Source organism: Lissotriton vulgaris, chromosome 3_1 (assembly GCF_964263255.1).
Source record: "Lissotriton vulgaris chromosome 3_1, aLisVul1.2, whole genome shotgun sequence".
Lineage (NCBI taxonomy): Eukaryota > Metazoa > Chordata > Amphibia > Caudata > Salamandridae > Lissotriton > Lissotriton vulgaris.
This window is the reverse complement of record NC_141689.1, coordinates 1,568,391,175-1,568,411,125: the sequence shown is the minus strand read 5'-3', so window position 1 is coordinate 1,568,411,125 and position 19,951 is coordinate 1,568,391,175.

Below are 19,951 nucleotides of genomic sequence, written 5' to 3'. Positions count from 1 at the left end.
CATCGACGATGTCTTCATCGTCGTCGGTGTCTTAGACGACCGCACGCCAGACGATGAGGGTGTCTTTGTCGACGGCGTCGATGGTTTTGGCTTCGTCGTCGACACTGATGATGTCGTCGACAGGATCTTCGTCAAGGGCTTTGTTATGAGGATAATCAACGACACAGGCTTACCCACCATCGACGATCGAGTAGTTGTTGTCGTCGTTGAGAATGCTGACGACGCCATAGTCGTCGACACCGTCGTCGTCGATGTAAAGATATAGACTGTAGACCCAGTCTTCTTCAGCCCTGAGGTAAGCGTCGTCGACGGCGCAGGCTTCCTGAAGGCAGGAAGCTCCTTGTCAGACGTTGTAGATTTTACCTCAGAAGACTTTTTGACAGTCTTTTTAGGAGGAACGTCTGTAGGGCTAGGGGAAGCAACCCTTGGCCTCTTCAAGGATAATTTAGATGAAACTGAAGCCATCTCACTGTCGTCTGAGGACTCCAGGTCGTCTCTGGTTTTCAGCCTGTTCAACCAGAGGAGCAGCCGGCCTTCTCTATCCTTTAGTGTTTTTGTAGAGAATGTTCTACAAATTCTACACTCTTTAGGAGAATGGTCTGGATAAAGACAGTATAAGCAGGTTTCATGCTTATCGACGTGGAGCCTCTTCTTACCATAAGAAGAGCAAGCTCTGAAGAGACCCTTCTTCTGTTGATCAGCCATGGCGTATTTATGAAGGAAATAACCAATTTCTGAGAAGAAAAGAGAGTAAAGTAGGAAACCTGAGGAGAACTCCGGTGGAGACTCCCTAGCACAACGTGCGGTAGAAAATCTGAGAGACTGAGGCTCCTGACAGGAAGGTTCTAGAGGGAGGTGGTAGCTGATTGGCTACCTTCTGGAGTTTGGTCCTTTTTACAAAAGGACATAGATAGGCTGCTATGGCAAGGCCCTTAGGCCTACTTTTCTCTATGTATGTGTATAGGACATTAATTTTCTACGTACCGGAGACTCCCGTCTTGACGACGGGGAATGATTCAGGCATGTGAATCTATGAAAGACACCCATAATACTGGATAAATCCCATCTAGGTGGGCAAGGGCCGCTGAAGGAATTTTCATGCCCATCAGCTGCACTGGTACCCACACATTGTGTGAGAACATCAGACGCAGTCTCTATTTTCCAATGCCGGCTCCTGATTTAGACCATGAGCAGCAAGATTACAGGAGCACATTTAGGTGTTTCCTATGGTATGTTTCTTGACAAAGTAAGTGGTTTATATAGAATTATTACCGGAAATACGATTCTTGTATGCATCAATGCTGAGTTACGCAAGTGAATCATACCGTCTTTATCCATGCTTTGCTGTATATATGCGAGATGCAACAGGGAAGGGGGCTTCAACTGCCACCAATGATCTCACGTTAAGTTGCGATACATAGGATGCTTATTTATCTATGTTGGCTGTACGATCAGAAAAATACAATGGGAAAGGTCTCCCATTGCCACCATGATCTTACATTGGGTTGCTACACATATATGAAGAGTGGGTGCTTCATCTATTTATTAAGGGAAAATCAGTGTGAATTAGTGGTCTCAGTCATTTTGGCTTATTTGTAGAGTACAACTGAGGTACTGAGGACTGCTTAACAATACTCGCTAGTTGATAAACATTTTTTTGAGGCTAACAAATAAAATAAAAGGGTATTTACTTCCTGAATTTCCAGTAGGGGGAGTAAATTAGTAGCTTTATTATCTTACACAACTTCAGTGTGACTACAGGGAATACCATCCCCACCTAGACCATGGAGCTCTCTATCACTAAAATTTGGGTAAGCAGCCTATAATTAGGGTCTTTGATGCGTCTACTGAACTTATGGGATTTTTATCTGTTTGCAGTGCCTCGATTCGAATGGCACTTGTGCGTATTAGCACTCAGCATACATTATTATACTTGAGTGCTGATTTTTAAAATGATTTTAACTGTTTCATTTTGGTTTTTGCCTTTGATTCACATAATAAACAGGAAGTGTATTTTAAATATACATTTGAAAATGCATATTGTGAGGAGTCAAAACTGTCAAACCCTCAGCTCAGTCCTGGATAGCTGTTGCCCTGAGAAGCAAGGGTTACACAAAGGAACAAGTGTTAAGCAATTATACAGCATCAAAACAATTGAAGAAGAAATCGGTACAACACTCATGAAATCAGACACCAATTTATAAAAATAGAGTATTTTTATGTGAATTTAGACACTAAAACAACAAGCATTTGCAATGCAATAGGTCTCGCATTAGGAAAGTTTGAGCTATTGGTATTGTAAATGACAAATATTTTATTTATGTTGTGTTCGTTTTGAAAATATCAAAATTAATAGCTTTGTCATTTACAATGCCAATAGTTGTAAGTTTCGCAAATGTGACACCTATAGCATTTGTAATGCAATATGTGTTGTATTTACGTACCTTAGATGTATAAACATATCGTAAAATGTTTGTATTAACTATGTACAAATTGACCAAGAAGATAAAGGTGCGAGTCGTAGGACATTGAGAAACATATGCAGGGCTTTTATTTATTCGTGTGATACACCAAGTTCTACAGACAACCACCAGAGGGCGCCCGAACACTTCCATTGTGATCCTTATCATGGGATTATTTTATAGCTTGGATGATCATTCAGGAAAAAGAATGTATCTTTTTTTTAAATTACTGATTTTGTTTTGTTTGCCTCTGTTTGAAATGCTATCATAATTAAACACGTCATGTCTTAGATTGCAGAAGGGAGGCAGGTTCTCATTGGATCTGTGATTGGCTTTATTGTCCTTAATCTAACCAGCACGTACACAGAGGTGAGACCATTTAAACTTTGATAACAACTTGTAAACGTTTATGAGTGAAACGATCTAAACTTTGATAAACACTTGTAAACATTTATGGCAGAGCAATATTTAGGGAAAGAGAGGTCTTCCATTACGTTTCGGATATTAGCGTGCCTACCTACCATAAGGTTCAGCCTCCAAGTGACGTCAGGCGGGCGCACACACTTCCGCATAGGCGTAGAGTGTTCTTGGCGGCTTCTCCGGCTCCGCTTTCTGATGGCGTACAAGAGGCGATGGACGGAACTGGAGTCCCTGGCCGCGTCGCCCCCGCCCGCCCATCCATTGGGAGCCGGGCAGAAGGAGCCCACAAGAAAACAGGGCAAGAAAAGAGCCTGGTGAGGTAAGAGGGGGTGGGTGGGGGTAGCGTGTGTGTATGCAGTGTGTGTGCGCGCGTGCATGTGTGTAGGCGGGGGTGGGTTCTCTGTATGTATGGGTGCTCGTGTGTGTGTCTCTGGGTATGCGCATGCGTGTTGGAGCTTCCGAGGCAGGAGATGGGCACGGCGCCGTGCGCGCCCAGGAGGTGAAATCTGCGCTCGTGCCCATCTCGTGTCCACATTCCCAAAAATGGCTGACAATAGTCATCGAGCAGACACCAGCAATCAATGCTTCGCATTGAATGCAGGTCTGCTCTACCTAAAAAAGTAGGGTTCCAGAGAAGTAAATTTTACAAGAATTAATAAATCAAAGCATTTTCCACGAACAAGCCATGGCAAAGTCAACAAATTAGACACTTTAGGAAACTTATTCAAAGAAAAAGTAGCTTAGTGTCGATGCAGTCGGTTAGAAGTACTGGGGGCGACCAACACAGCTAGTCAAGGGGACCAGCAAGTTTTGAGAACAGTTACATACACAGAAGAAGCAGTAGTAGTTAATTCCTTTATTTAGATATAAAAACAATATCTTTAAAAGTTTTCCCAAATCACATTATGTACAGTTTTGTGAATAAAATAATTAAAAGAGTAGAAAGAATAAAATTTGACCATAAGCATACTTGCTACAAAATTTCAAATTGTGATTAGGCCCTCCCAGTCGTTAAAAATTCTATTAACCCGTTGCATGCTTGTGACGGAACCGCTACGTCACAAGCCACGGGTGAGCTGTGCTTGTGACGGAACGGTTCCGTCACGGCCCGCTCGCCGCGCCTGCGCGGCGCGAATTCCGCGCCTGCGCTGACTGATTAATGGGCGGGTGGGTTCGTGACGGAACCGTTCCGTCACAAGCACAGCTCGCCCGCGACCCGTGACGGAGCGGTTCCGTCAGAAGCATGGGACCGCCGCGCGACCCCCCCCCCCCTTAGCGCTGCGGCGGATTAGCCGCTGCAGAGAAGGGGTTAAAGTGCATATTCAATCTAAACAGTGAGCCACTGGGCCTTAGCAGTTTCCATTTTATCTAAATTGCAGTACGCTTGCTGAATACATTTGGCCAATTTTATATTTAAAACAATATTCTTGACCCCTCTTGCGGCACTGGCGGAGTCCTTCGGGGCCCAGATCGTTTCCTACGCCGATGACACCCAGCTCCTCTTCACCTGTGAGAGGGGTGCGGACTTCGATGGAGGTAGGATCCAGGGTTGCCTTGAGGCTGTGTTTCAGTGGTTCCATCATAACAGCCTCAAGTGCAACTCGGATAAATCCGAGGTCCTCTTTTTTGGGTGCAGTTCGGACCCGGACTGGAAAGTGTGGTGGCCTGAGAACATGTTTCCACCAGCAAGTTCGTCCCAGGTGGCTAAAAACCTTGGGATTAAGATCGACAATGGCCTCACACTACGCTCGCAGGTAATCGGTCTCACTGGCACCTGCTTTGGCCTACTCCGGATGCTTCGCAAGTTCCTTCCCCTGCTATCGGAGGAACACAGGAAGATCACGGTGCAGGCGATTATAGGCTCGAGAATAGACTATTCCAACGTCCTCTATCTCGGCCTGCCAGAATACCTGCTCCAACGGTTACAGGTTGTCCAGAATTCGGCAGCACGTGCCATCTTTGGACTATCTCGCCGTGCCAGAGCCTCGGGCCTCCTGGAGGCTTTGCACTGGCTTCCTGTCCGGAAGCGGATAATTTTTAAGACTCTCACCCTGGCACACAAAGCCTTGCACGCCTCCGGAGCTAAATATCTTCAGAAAAGGCTGTCCTTTTACCTTCCTGCCAGGTCGCTTAGGTCTGAAGCCTTGTCTCTTGCTGCAGTGCCCCGCGTGAAGAGAGCTCGCATCGGTGGTCGCTCTTTTAAATTACTAGCGCCTCAGTTGTGGAACAAACTGCCTGTGTCCCTGCGCAGCACTCCTAACTTGTTGGCCTTTAGGAAGGGGCTTAAAACCTGGCTTTTCACCTCTTAGTTTCGGGCCCTATTAGGTTTCCTTTTCTTCTGTTTTTGTTTACTTTCCCTGTTGTGTTATGAGATTAGTGTGCAATTCAAAGCGTCGGGACACTCTTTTGAGTAGCCGCACGCTATATAAAACCCTTGTATAACATAACATAACATAACATTAACCGAAGACAAAGCAGCAATAATGGCATGCCTACAAGTCCGAACTCCCAACCTGTTCCATTCTGGCCTAAGCAAACACCTGCGTTGAGAATTGAAGGAAGGACAGATACAGAGCACATACAAAATTGTTTCTGTTGCTAACCCGCATCCTCTACATGTTGTATCCTCCTTCTTACAACGCCAGGTGGATAGGTTTTGAAGAAAGCGCCAATCTCCCATTCTTAGGGCAATCAGGCAACGCTTTAAATAGAGTGAGAATGTCGTAGAGAGGTAAGTGGCAGGGGATAGCCGTTTGTAAGAGTTGACTACTGCCCAGGAATGACTGCGTTTCGTAAAAAGAGCTTTGACTGTAACAAGGGATATCTGTCTTACACATTTCTTAATTGTGTTTTTAATGGCAGTCTGACTGGGGTTAAGAGCCCAGAGGTCAGCAGCTGACATTTGATGGATGTAATCATTCAAAAGGCAGCCGAATGATCCCCCTGGATTGATCTCATTGATTTCTTTCCAGACTAGAGATTCTAAGGTACCTAGTTCAGCCTGTCTTAATTTATGGCAAAGCTTGAGATATGTACCAACATTACAGGCTTCATAATTGTTTAACCCCAGCTCTAATCTAATCTAATCTGTGCCGGGGATACGGTACTCGGCAAAAGTACCTTTTTGTAGATTTTAGTTGTATGTTTATTTAAGACAGTGTTCATTTTGCCTTTGAAGATGTCTATGCCATATGAAAGTGTAGGCCCGATCTTTGCTCTAAGAACTTCCAGTAGAGGAAAAGAGGTTGGACCTGAAAGTTTCTTCGATAGCTTAGCCAAAGATACCACTACAGCAGTGGCTTTGGATGCAATCACATTACTCTGCTTTGTAAAACAGCCCCTGGAGTCCAAATAGACACCTAAATATTGATATGATTGGCCAGTTGAAAGACTTATTTTATTAATTGACCAGCCACCACCACAGTAAAGTTTCTTACCACATGGAACTATCAAGGTTTTTTTCATGTTAATTTCTAATTGATTGCTGTTCGTGTATTGCGTTAATGAGTCAAGGAGCCTTTGTAACCCCACTCTAGTGAGGCTGAACAGGGCCAGTTCATCGGCATATAAAAGATTACATAATGCCATACCTCCTACTTTGGGCGGGTGACTGTTTACCTTATCTAAGGTGCTTGACAGGTCGGCTATAAATAGGTTGAAGGGAAGGGGGGCCAGCACGCATCCCTGCTTGACACCATGTGAGGTCATGATTTTTCGCGAGAGATGCGTGCCGGACCCTAACTTCACTCGAACCCATGTATTAAAAAAGCAGTTGAATGATAGGGTTCAGGATTTTGTCTGGAATTCCCCACTGGCTCAGTTTTTTCCAGTGTGCCGCCCTGGGCACTCTATCAAATTCTGCTTTGAGATCAACAAAGCAGCAAAATGCCATCCTAGATGTTGAGAGAGCTTTGTCAATGATGGTGGAGACTGCTAGTAGGTTAGTCATAGTTCCTGAATTAGCAACAAACCCTGTTTGATTCATAGGAATCAGATTATGATCCTTTGCCCATTGCCTAAGGTCCTCCAAGATGAGCCCTGCATAATGTTTCGCCTCTATGTCCAGAAGGGCAATAAGTCTATAGTTATTCGGGGTGGCTCGTGATACAGCTCTATGAATGGGGTGAATAATTGCGCCCCGCCATGAGTCCGGGATTGTCAGTGTCCTCAAAGTATTGTTGAAGAGGTTTAATAACACCATGGACCAGAAAGGAATGTCCGATTTAAATAGCCTCTGTGGCAGGCCATTCGGGCCTGGTGCTCCATCTTGTCTCCCTTTTGTTACTGCTTTGACAACTCGTTCTTCGGTTAATACATATACTGAGGCGAACCCCTGTGTTGTGTCGGAAGGAGTACTCAGTAATGTGCCAGTGCCATGTACCCTGGCTGATCTGGTACAATCATGGTGATCTTGTGCCTGAAAGTGATCCGTTAGATATGATGTCCATTCTGCTTCCTGAATGTTCGCTGAACCGGAATTTATTAGGTTCAGATTGGTGCGGTTGACAAGAGACCAGAATTTCCTTGAGTTTTTTTTGCTTGCTTTACCACACTAGTTTCACCCAGTATAGAGTTTCCTGAACCAGTTTCTCTTGGGTGACCGCCCTCCTGAATGCTTTTTGGGCTTAGTGAACAAGTTACTTACCTTCGGTAACAATATATCTGTAAGAAACAGTAGTTAGTATTAGATTCCTTAGCTTAGAATAGCCCCAGGCGTCAGACTGGATCCAGAAATTTTTGCGTAGCAATACACCTGCGCGTCGTTAGGCGTCGTCTCTGGCTCCGCGTCCGTCGTCGGCGTCGTCTGCGCCGGAATAACGTCGTCCGAGTACTTCGACGCCGCCCATGCGCGCTGACGTCAGTTCTTAGACACAGCTTTTCCGCACCAGATATGCAGAGCCATGCTAGAACTAACACTGGTGCCAAGAAACTAGGGCCCTGAAAGGGGATGACCTTAACCCTAGGTATCAGTTCGCAGAACGGGGAGGATGGGTGGGGCGGCAAAGAATCTAATACTAACTACTGTTTCTTACAGATATATCGTTACCGAAGGTAAGTAACTTGTTCATCTGAAAGAAACAGGTTAGTATTAGATTCCTTACCTTCGAATAGATACCCCAGCAATACCAACCTCGGTGGTGGGTCTGCGAACCAATACTCACACCAGAAAGTCCTGGAGGACGGAACAGCCAAAGAAGCCATCCCTCCGTACTTCACTATCCAGGCAGTAGTGCCTCGCAAAGGTGTGCAGCGAGGCCCACGTAGCCGCCTGGCAAATGTCCTGCAGGGGGACTCCCCGACCCAGGGCAGTAGTAGCCACCGTGGCCCGAGTGGAATGGGCTCGCAGCCCAACTGGAGGCTCCTTTCTAGCCAAGGAGTAGCACGCCTTGATGCATAGAACGACCCACCGAGAGATGGTCCGCTTATGCACCGCCCGTCCTTTCTTCGCACCCACGTAGCCCACAAAGAGTTGGTCATCCACCCGGAACTGGCGTGTGCGATCCATATAAAATGAAAGCGCACGTTTTGGGTCCAGACGATGGAGCCGCTCTTCATCCTTGGAAGGGTGCGGAGGCGGGAAGAAGGAGGGCAAAGTGATGGACTGCCCGATGTGGAAAGCAGAGACTACCTTGGGCAGGAAAGATGGTTTTGTACGCAGCACCACTTTGTCCGGATGCACAGACAGGAAAGGGGGTTTGCAAGATAGAGCCTGGAGCTCACTCACTCTCCTGGCAGAGGTGATGGCAACCAGGAAAGCTGTCTTCAAGGTGAGAAGACGGAGAGGACAAGAGCGAAGCGGCTCAAAGGGAGCGCACATCAGGAAAGTAAGAACCAGGTTCAAGTCCCACTGAGGCATCACAAAAGGAACAGGTGGAAACATGTGCGTGATGCCCTTCAGGAAACGAGTTACTATAGGGGACTTGAACAAAGAAGGTTGATCAGGCAGCCTTAGGAAGGCCGAAAGGGCAGAAAGGTAGCCCTTGATAGTGCCCAGAGCAGAGCCCTGCTGGGCAAGAGAAAGAAGGAAGAGAAGAACTTCAGAAAGAGGGGCAGAAAGGGGATACACAGCCTTTGCTGTGCACCATGCCACAAATTTGTTCCACCGGCAGGCGTATACCGACTTCGTGGAGGGACGCCTGGCTGCCAGAATAACAGTACAAACTTCAGGAGGCAAGTCAAATGGCCTCAACTGTCGCCGCTCAATCTCCAAGCATGGAGGTGGAGACTGAACAGGTTCGGGTGGAGGACCGTCCCCTGCTGCTGCGACAGAAGGTCCTCCTGAAGAGGCAGACGGATCAGGGGACCGACTGACATATTGAGTAGCTCGGGATACCAGAACCTTCGAGCCCAGTCCGGAGCCACAAGGATGACTTGGGCCCGGTCGCGCTTGATCTTCTTCAGCACTCTGGGCAAAAGTGGTATAGGCGGAAAGGCGTATAACAGACCGCAACTCCACTCGCGTCGAAATGCGTCGCCGAGCAAGTGCCGCCTTGGAAATTCCAACGCGCAGAACTGATGACATTGCGCGTTCTCTTCAGTGGCGAATAGATCTAACCAAGGCTCTCCCCACTGCAGAAAGATGCCTTGCACCACGTCCGAGTTCAGACGCCATTCATGATCCATCGAGCACCGTCGGCTGAGTTCGTCCGCCCTGGCGTTCAGAGACCCTGCCACGTGTTGAACCACCAGGGTCACGCCCTGATGTTCCAGCCACTGCCAGAGCCGCAGAGCCTCTTGACAGAGGGTCCAGGACCCCACACACCACCCTGTTTGTTGCAGTACCACATGGCGGTGGTGTTGTCCGTGAACACCTGCACTGCACTCCCTCGGACAGAGGGGAGGAATGCCTTCAGTGCCAGACGAATCGCCCACAGCTCCAGAAGGTTGATATGGAGCTGGGACTCCGCCGGAGACCAGAGGCCTCTGATCTCCGCCTCTCCCATGTGGCCTCCCCAGCCCTGGAGGGACGCATCCGTCACAACCATGTGCTACGGTCGGGGAAGGGAGAGAGATCTGCCGTTGACCCAATCGCAGTCCGTGAGCCACCACTGCAGCTGTCTCGCAGCGCCCTCCGAGATCAGGACATGGTCGGACAGGTTGCCCTGATGCTGGGCCCACTGACCTTCAGGTCCCACTGCAGAGCCCGCATCCGCCACCGGGCGTGATGCACCAGAAGGATGCAGGAAGCAATCAGCCCCAGGAGCCGCAGCGTCAACCTGACCGAAACCCGGGATAAAGGCTGAAAGATCGTAATCAGAGCCTGAATATCCCGGACTCGCTGCTCGGGAGGATAAACCCGAAACTGGGCCGAGTCCAGAATAGCTCCGATGAAGAGGAGCTTTTGGGAGGGGCACAGGTGTGATTCTGGCACATTGATGGAAAACCCCAGCAGGTGCAGGAGATCCGCCGTAATCTGGAGGTGGTTGATGACTGTTTGGGGCGAGCCCGCCTTTAACAACCAGTCGTCGAGGTAGGGGGGAGACTGAAACCCCTAACCTGCGCAGATGAGCTGCGACCACCGCCATCACTTTCGTGAACACCCGTGGGGCGCTGGTAAGGCCAAAGGGGAGCACGGTGAACTGAAAGTGCTCGAGGCCTACCGTGAACCGAAGGTAACGTTGGTGGGCCGGCAGGACGGGGATGTGAAAGTAGGCGTCCTGCAAGTCCAACGCCACCATCCAGTCTTGCAGGTCTAGGGCAGCCAAGACCCGAGCCAAAGTCAACATCTTGAACTTCTCCTTCCGGAGGAAGCCGTTGACGTTGCGTAGGTCAAAGATAGGGCGTAGGCCCCCTTTGCCCTTCTTGGGTACCAGAAAGTAGTGGGAGTAGCAACCACACCCTACTTCTGGCCCAGGAACGCGCTCAATGGCCCCCTTGGCCAAGAGGGCCGTAACTTCCCCCTGCAAAAGTCGCAAGTGGTCCCCCGACACGCAGTGGTACTGCGGTGGCATGGCTGGAGGGGTCGCCTAGAAGGGGAGGGAGTAGCCCCTTCGGACGATTTGCAGCACTCACCTGTCCGATGTGACTGTGCGCCAGTGGAAGAGGTGATGGCGGACCCTGCCCCCCACTGGCGTCACATGGGCCTGAAAACTCGGAAGGTTTTGAGGCGGATGCTGCGGGAGAGGGTGCAGACTGGCCTCGTCTTTCACCCCGACCGTCTCCCCGGCGGTTTCCACGGCCGCCACCGCGCTGAGGATTCTGTTGCGGCGTGTGGCTGGCGGTCCGTGTGGGGACGCCCCTTCCTTGGCCACGAAAGGAGCGAAAGGCACCCATTTGCTGGCGCGGGGCCGAGAGGTCCAAGGGCTTGGCCGTAGCCCTGGAGTCCTTAAAGCGCTCAAGCGCGTGGTCTGCCTGGTCGTCAAACAGGCGACGGCCATGAAACGGCATGTCCAGAAGTGTAGCCTGGACATCGGCCGAAAAATTGGCGCACCGTAACCAGGCGTGGCGTCGGACCGCCACTGTCGTGGCCATCGCTCTGCCTAGTGTATCGGTGGTATCCAGTCCGCACCGGATAGAGTACCGTGCCGCATCTCGACCCTCCACTAGGGCTTGGGCGAGTTTAGCCCTGACCTCCTCAGGGCATTGTGGCAGCACATCCGCAACAGTGTCCCACAGGTTGTAGGTGTAGCGGCCCAAGAGGCATGCGGTGTTGACTGCAGTCCCAGACTAAGGGACGAGAACACTTTCTTGCCAAATTGTTCAAACCTCTTGGATTCCCTGTCGGGAGGTGCCGACGGGAACGCGGTCTGGGAGTTAGAGGCCTGGATAACCAGGCTCTCGGGGGTAGGGTGGGTCGACAGGAAGCTGGGGTCACACGGAGCCGGGCGGTAGCGTCTGTCCACGTTCCTATCCACAGGCTGTCCTGAGGCGGGCTTGGACCAGGTGCCCAACAGAACGTCAGATAAGGCCTCATTGAACGGCAGCAGAAGCTCAACCGAGCTGGACTGCGGTTTGAGGACCTCTATGAGGAGATTGAGATTAGTCCTCACGGCCGCTGAGGGGAGCGTAAGGTTCAAGGCCTTAGCCGCCCGCATCAGAACTACGCTATAGGCTGCCCCCTCCTCCGTAGCCACGGTAGGAGGGGAGACAAAACCAGTGTCTGGGGAGAGATCCAGGCCGCTGGCCTCCCCAAGCTCCTATGTTCAGTCCGCTTGGTCCTGACACTCCTGTGTCAGAGGGTCTTCAGACCCCTCCCAGTCCTCTTCGTCACCCAATGCCTGGTAGCCAGGATCAACAATCGGGGCCCGTTCGTTAAAGTAGAATGTACCCATAGCTGTCTCGTACGGAGCCCAACGGGCCGTGTCGACGGCTGAACGGGATAGATATAAGGACTGGGGCTGGCGTCGACCGAAGTCGGTGCCAGTGGGGACACCCTTGGGGACGGCGCCGGCGAGGTCGTAAGGTCGACCGGCGTCGACCCGGATCCGGATCTGGATCCGGCCGGGGCCTGCGGCGCCGGGACCGAAGTCACCGGCGGCGGTGCCGAAGCACCTGACCCGCTAGGCGCCGGAGCCGGACCCCACTGGGCCCGAAGGCGCTGTGGGGCCAGGTGGAGACGAGAGCGACCTCATGGCCATGAGGTACTGCTCGATCTCCTCCCATGTCGCATCTTGCTCAGGGACCCGAAGGTGTGGGGCAGGATGCGGCGCTAGCGACTTCTGCGGAGCCGCATCAGTGGTGCCACCCAAAAACCCCGGCCGCGTCGAGCGAGGGTCAGGGGCGGTCGGAGGAGCGATGACGCCGCTCCACCTCTCATGCCTCTTACCTGAGGAACCAGAAGACCGATGCCGACTTCGAGCTGCGAGGGCTCCGTCCCCGCGACCGATCCCTCGACCTCCCATGGGACCGGGACCTCGAATGGCGCGGGGCCGACTGCCGGAGCTCGAGCCGCTTGCGGAACCGCTCCCACCTAGCCTTCGACGTCAGGGCTTGACAGTCGGAACAGGAACGGTCGTCGTGGTCGAGGCCTAGGCATTGCAGACACCGGTGATGGGGGTCGGTATTCGACATCAGTCGACTACACTTCGAGCAGGGTTTGAACCCGGGCATCCCTACCTGCACCTGAAGAGTCGAGAATGACTTGAAGATCAAAAATTATCAAAAAAGTTTTAGTCAAAAAGTGACTAAGGGGTAGAGCTTCTCCGGATCTGCGCTAGCTGGCGCGGAAAAAAGAAGAACTGACGTCAGCGCGCATGGGCGGTGTCGAAGTACTCCGACGACGTCATTCCGGCGCAGACGACGCCGACGACGGACGCGGAGCCAGAGACGACACGCAGGGGTATTGCTACGCAAAAATTTCCGGATCCAGTCTGATGCCTGGGGATATTCTAAGGTAAGGAATCTAATACTAACCCGTTTCTTTCAGATGATATATAATGAGAAAAGCACTGTTCCCTGGGAATTTTGAAAGCGACCTCAAAGCGTTGTTTCTCGTTCTCTTTAATGATTTTATTACGGTAGAAGCTGCAGCCCCTACTGATGGAGTACGGTTTGAGCCCTGCACAGTCACTGGGTAAGAGCTGATCAGATGAAGACACAGCTGTGACCATTTCACTGTCGGGGGGCATCTTGATCAAGGCTACCTATTATAAAATCTTTGCTTGCTTTTAGAACACTGACTGTTTAACTCACTCCATTTGAGGCGCTTTAAATTTTCAGAGTGTATTCCCTTATAGGTTATAGGAGCCGTTTTATGGAATTCTGGGTTTGTGATGAAGGAAACGACCTGCGGCCTGTGATCGCTTTCAGACCGTGAATGGATGCAAAAACTGTCCAGGTTAAACAATAGGTCTGAGTTACAAATAGTAAAATCTAAGTAAGACTTTTTGCTTCCATTCGACCAGGTCCAGTTTGGAGGTGAATCGCTGGTTGACCTTCCATTCACTACCAGGTAGCCTGCGTTGTAGAATCTCGTCACGGAGAGCTCACCTGTGTTAGAGGCTTGCATCAGAGGTTTAGATTGAGTCATAGCCTCAATAATATTAATCAAGTCGGGCCCTTCCATGTCTGCTACATTCCCCTGAACTAAGTTTGTATTGAAATCCCCCGTGAAAATACGGTCCGAGTTGGGGTATTCAGTGGCAATGTCATTCATGATTTCACAAAGGCTGGCCATGTGGTCTTTTTTTGTATGGGTACTGGGGTTAATATACACGTTTATGAGGAAGAGCAAACGCTGCCTCCTCCACGGGATATTTTTAACCCCTAGTAACCAGTCTTCTTTGAAATGGAATTGATTAAATACACCTTTTAAGTTATTAGAGATGTATATGGACAGACCGCCTTCGGGGTGGCAAAAGCGGCTGTCCCCGAGTGCTGATTTCCAAAATTCGATGTATCCTTCTATGGGGTGGCCCTCTAACGCCCAGGTTTCCTGTAGGGCAATTGCTGCATGTTTGCACAAGAAGGCCATAGTATCATCATGTGAGATTTTTTGATGGAGTCCGCTAATGTTCCATGAACACAATGAGAAGGGCGACCGCCCTTGCCTGGTATCTGTTTTTTGCTGTGGATCGGCCACTGAGAGGAATATTCCAGAGGGATTATATTTTTCTCCGAGTATTTGAGCCACAGACGGTCAATTTAAGTGTTTGGAAGACAGGATTGCTGGCAACCACCCCCAACAATGGTTTAATTCTACATTGTCTCCAACTTTCTTCGGGACGTTTAGATTCAACGTCAGACCCTGAAGCATTTTTTAAGACAGAGTAGGGTCTTGCACGTTCCGTTTTGATTGTAGCCAACTGACTGGGTGAAGTCGATCTGGTTAGCAGGGAAATTGGATACCCTGGCGTAGAATAGGGGTACACTCTAATTCCCCACTTCCGCAGAGTGGACTTCTGTTCAAGAAAAGCACCTACCCAGCTGGCCGATGAAACAAATCACCAAAGTGACCTAAGAAGTTTGGTTACCTCGGGGGGGGGGGGGGGGGGGGGGGGGGGGGGGAGGAGGAATTCAATGGATTCAATGTTCGTGGCCAATCCTGCTAGCCCCGGGATGCCTTCCACTAGTTTTAACAGGTTGGATCTATTAAGAATGTCATGCCGCCCCTTAGATTTGTATTCAGGGGCCAGTAAAATCGGATGACACGATGGGTCATTATTGCTTGACTCCGGTGCACTTATGGACATATCGGATTTTTCGACGACCATATCTGATTTGATTTCGTATAACTGTTGTGACAGTCGTTGCGAAACCCTCTTCAAGAGTGGGCTGTGACTGGTCAGGGTTATCGGATCGTTATAGATAGTTTTGGAATAATTTAGTCTTAACGTTGCATTTTCCTTTCCAGAAGGAGTTAGGGCCGTTAATGGCCTAGGTTTTCCTGATTCCGTCTTGGGCCCGATTTTGCTTGCCTTATCTGAACTCACCCTTGTGTTTTCTGTGGGAGCGCTGCACTCAACTGTTTCTGGGACCATAATTTGTTTGCTCTGGTCCTGATGGCTCCTCACTGGTTCTTGTGCGACCAACACCAGCAGGGAGCTAGTCAAGGGACCAGCAAGTTTTGAGAACAGTTACCTACACAGAAGAAGCAGTAGTTCCAGGCACTTAATCCACGCATCTGATGCAAGAGATGAAGATGCTCTAAGGATGCTATAAATAAGATGCTTTTGACAAGAGTCTTTTCTGCAGGGATTCCTCAGTCCATGGAGATGGTGGTGAGGGGGTCCTGGTTGCAGAGTGGACATCCCACAAAGTCCTTTATGGTCTGGCCAAAGTCAAATTGCTACAGGACTACCACTCACCAGTTGTCGCAGTCAAAAGCCAATCCTTCCTGGTTCGATAATTCACCTTCTGAGGGCTCCACCAACTTTGACAGCATTCTCGGATTCAGCAAACTCCGGTGCAACCTTGTGCGTCAGGTGTTGGCCCTTGGTGCTGTATTGCAACGGTGGTAGTGTCTTGAAGACTTTGGGCTACCGACGTGCCCCGGCAGGCTTCTTCAGCTGTTGTGTCCCTTTGCTGGGAACAAGGAAGCCAGTTGTCTGGCCCTTGGAATCTGTTGGCTTGACTGGGCTCTGGAGACAGCTTCTCCTTGAGCAGGACACTGCAAGCATAGTCCCTTCCTTCGCTAGGTCCTAGGTGCAGCAGATGTAGTCTTCAACTGTGCAGCCTCTCTATGCTGGTCCCTCGGTGCAGCAGGTAAGGCCTTCTTCCAAGTTGGCCTAGATCTGAGGTATGGGTGTCAGGGCTGGCCCTTTTATGCTCTGAAAGTGCCCTCTGGGGAACATTCAGTTGGTAGCCAATGGGCTACCAGGTTTCCTACCATATGTTAATGTCTTCCTTTGGAGTGTGGCATCTGGTTATCCCTGGATGCACTATTCAGCCCACTCCCAAGATGGCGAGACTCCTCTCTCTGAGTGCAGACCTTCCCTAGCCCACTGTTGGGGTGTGGCTACCCCAGGGCTGCAAGCCCCTGGGGAAAGTAGATTGGCAACAGATCTCCCCTCTCTGCTTTCCATGCCAGCCAATCTACCTCAATAATGGGGGCAGACCTCCCACCTTGTGTTACACTTCTGCCCACCAAAGGTAGCTTCACCTTTGAAGCATGCCCTTAGGGGTTAACACCCAAGTGGCATCCTGTACCCACACCTCCCTGACATGCAATTCCTCATTGTTCCTCTTGTTATGTTAAATACATTTATATCGCGCTCAGCTACTCGGCAGTGTCCCGGCGTGTGCAGAGGTAAAGACAAAGGGTACCAGAGGGACAACTAAAAGAGGAAAGTTTTAAGCTTTTTCTTGAAGATAACATGATCCTGAATGCTCCGCAGAGCCAAGGGCAAAGCATTCCAGGGCAGGCTAGATTTCCTGACAAGTGAACAACCGCCCAGCCTTTGACAATTGACAATTGAATTTGGGGTCTGCAGCAGAAGAGGAACGCAACTGTCTCACTGGAGTGTAAAAGACAAATCTCTTCTGAAGATAGCTGGGGCCCCTGCCATACAGGGCCCTGTGGGCAATGGAGAGAATTTTGAATTGAATTCGAGCCTCAACAGGAAGCCAGTGCAGAGAGCTCAAATGAACATGCACACTACACCTGTTGGACAAGCCTAGCAGGAGTCTGGCAGCAGAGTTTTAAACAACCTGCAATTTTCTTAAGAGGTAACCAGGAATGCCCACATAAAGGGCATTGGCGTAATCCAGGCGAGATAAAATTAAAGCACGAACCACCGTTTCTTTAGCAGGTCCCGGAAGAAATGGGAGAAACTTTCTCAGTGCTTTCAAGGTGCTGAAACACGTCCCAATGAGCTTCTTAACTTGTGTGGAGAAATTCAAATTCTCCGAAAACCAGGTCCCTAGATTGATCCTTGCCATGTCTCACCAGGAGGGCGGAAGCGGTCTTGTGGTACAGGCAGCCATGTGTGCCCCGGAAGGCACAGGAGTTTTAAAGGCAACAATGTGACAGCTTTGCTAAAACTGCAAGAAATTACATTAACTTAGAGTTACCTTGGGGTGCCCATTTTAGTCACACTGTTCAGGAGTCAACAGTTAACCGTGTACTCACTAATTGTGCCACCAAGTCTTATCATAGTAAAACCAACAGTTTCAAGTGTTATAACGACGGTACATGCAAAGTATATGCCATTCCTTTGTCATATGCTCCACCCTGCCTTTAGGACTCAGTAGAGCTGGCGGGGGGGGGGGGGGGGGGTTGACTTACACACATGTCCAGGGGAATAGGTGGATTTTCCATTGCCTTCAATGGCAAAGTTGGGCTTGCAGTGCACAACTGCTCAACCAGTCTGCAGTTGAGGTCTGGGGGAATTTTTTTACGTGGGAGGAGGGGCTTCAGGGTGGCACAATCAATGCTGCAAGCTCTGGGGTACCATTCTAACTTACTTGGCCTGGGTACCAGGGTCCCTTTTAGTAGGGACTTGCAGGCAAATTAGCCATTTGCAATTGGGTATGGCCAATTCAACATACACTTCAAAGTCAGGGCACTGACACGGACCTCTTATTACTAATTATTAATACTGCTTAACACTAAAAACCTTCTACCCATCAATGAAAACCATAAAAAAACCTTATACAAAACATCTCTAAAATTCTCCCTCAACCCTGAAACCCTTCCCACCGGGCAAATGGCCTGCAACTCTAACCGATTATATTGATAGAGAGCCAGATTTAGGGCAGAGACCAGAGTCCATCAATTTGCACCTCTCCAAGAAGACCTCCCTAAACCAGCAGTAATGCATCTATCACCGCAGTCCGCTTTGGTGGAGCAGGGAAAGGATCAGCCACCACTGCAGATTTCTGATAATCGTCTCCAAAGCCTGGAAGGAATCTAGCAGGCTTCCTTGGTGCTGGACCCACTGAGACTTCACACTCCACTGCAGAGCCCATATGCTTCCTGCCGTAGTATATAAGCAGGATGCAGGAGGCTAACAGGCAAAATGCCTTCAATAAAATCCAGGACAGAGACTGAAATATCAGGATAATAGGCCAAGTGTCCTGGACTCGTCGGGACAGAGGGAAGACCCTGAACTGCACAGTATACAAGACAGACCCTGTAAAAGGAAGAGACTACGAAGGAGTCAGGTGTGACATTAATCACGAACCCCGCTGATGTCAACAGGTTCACCGTCATCTGTAGAGGGTCCCCGAATGGCTGTAGCAAGCCTGCCTTCAACAGGCAGTCATTGAGTTAGGGAAAAACTGGTACCCACAACTTTCGAAGACGCGCAGCCACTACCACCACTTTCATGAACAATGAGGAAAGCTGGAGAGCATACCAAACCAGCATTGCCCTTGGTCTACCTCAAACTGCAGGCAAAGTCTGAGGCAATTATAAGAAAGTCCTGCAGGTCCAAGGCCCCCATCCAGTCACCCAGATCCGGGGTAGACCAAACCTTGGCCAGCATGAGCATTTTGAATCGGTCCTTCTGTAGAAAGGCATTCAGAAGGCGAAGATTTAAAATAGGACACAGACCTCCATTCTTCTTCAGAATGAGGAAATAAGTGGAGTAACAAGCTTCTCCCATCTCAAACACCGAAACTCTCCCAATAACCGCCTTTGGAAAGTAGCTCTCCCACCTCTTGCATCAAAATAGGAAGGTGCTCCCCTGAGAGCTGCTCAAGTGGGGTAAGAAGCTGTGGAAGGTCTTGGAGGAACTGAAGGACATAGCGCTGCTGAACAATCTGGAATACCCATCGGTCAGATGTGATGATTTCCACCCAGGGAAAAATCATTGGATCCTGCATCCACCGAATAGATATGCACCACAAAGGACAAACTAAAGTGGCGTGGCAGTTGGTGCCAATGGAGAGAGGAATAGGGAAGATATGTGCTCTTGGGAACCTGCACGATGCCTGCCTGATCTCCTTCCTAGGCCACAAAAGGATGGGGTGACTGCTGTGGGGGAGGAAGAGGGGCATGGTTCCACATATACACCAGCCATCTTGAGTAGCCTTGTAAAGGCCAAAACCCCTGGGGAAACTGTCTGGCTGGGGTTGAAAAACCCTAAAGAACGCGCAGAGTCCTCGCTCTGCTTAAAACGTTCTATGGGGGAAGTCTTCTTTTTTGCTAAATTGGTTGAATCCAACAAAGGCATATCAAGAAGGGTGCCTAAACACAGGGGACAAAATCCATGCATGGCGAAATAGCATAACACTTGGGCTGACTGCTTGCCATTTAAGATGTTCATATCCTGACAAGCCTGAATAATTTGAACCAGAAAGACCCCAAATTCTTTCAGTACCGCAGGCAAGATCTTGCTGAATATGTCCCGGAGGGCGTGCGTTTATCAGCCTGGTAGGCTAAACATGTTGACTGACCTCAACGCTAGGCTGGCCAAAGAGACTATATGTTTCCCCAATATCTCAACCCTCTTGGATTACTAGTCTTGGTAGGGGATGGGAGGGTTTGGAGTTCATTGGATCGCAGCCACCTGCCTGTTCACTTGATGGACAAGAGCAAGGCCTATAGACGGGTGCACATTAGAGTATCAGTTAGGCCTTTATTGAATGAGAGTAAGGGCTCAGAGGATGCAGACACAGTCTGTAGAACCTCTAGGATGTTTGTTTTAACCAATAGAAGGCAGTTGTAGGTCCAGGGCTTCAGAAGC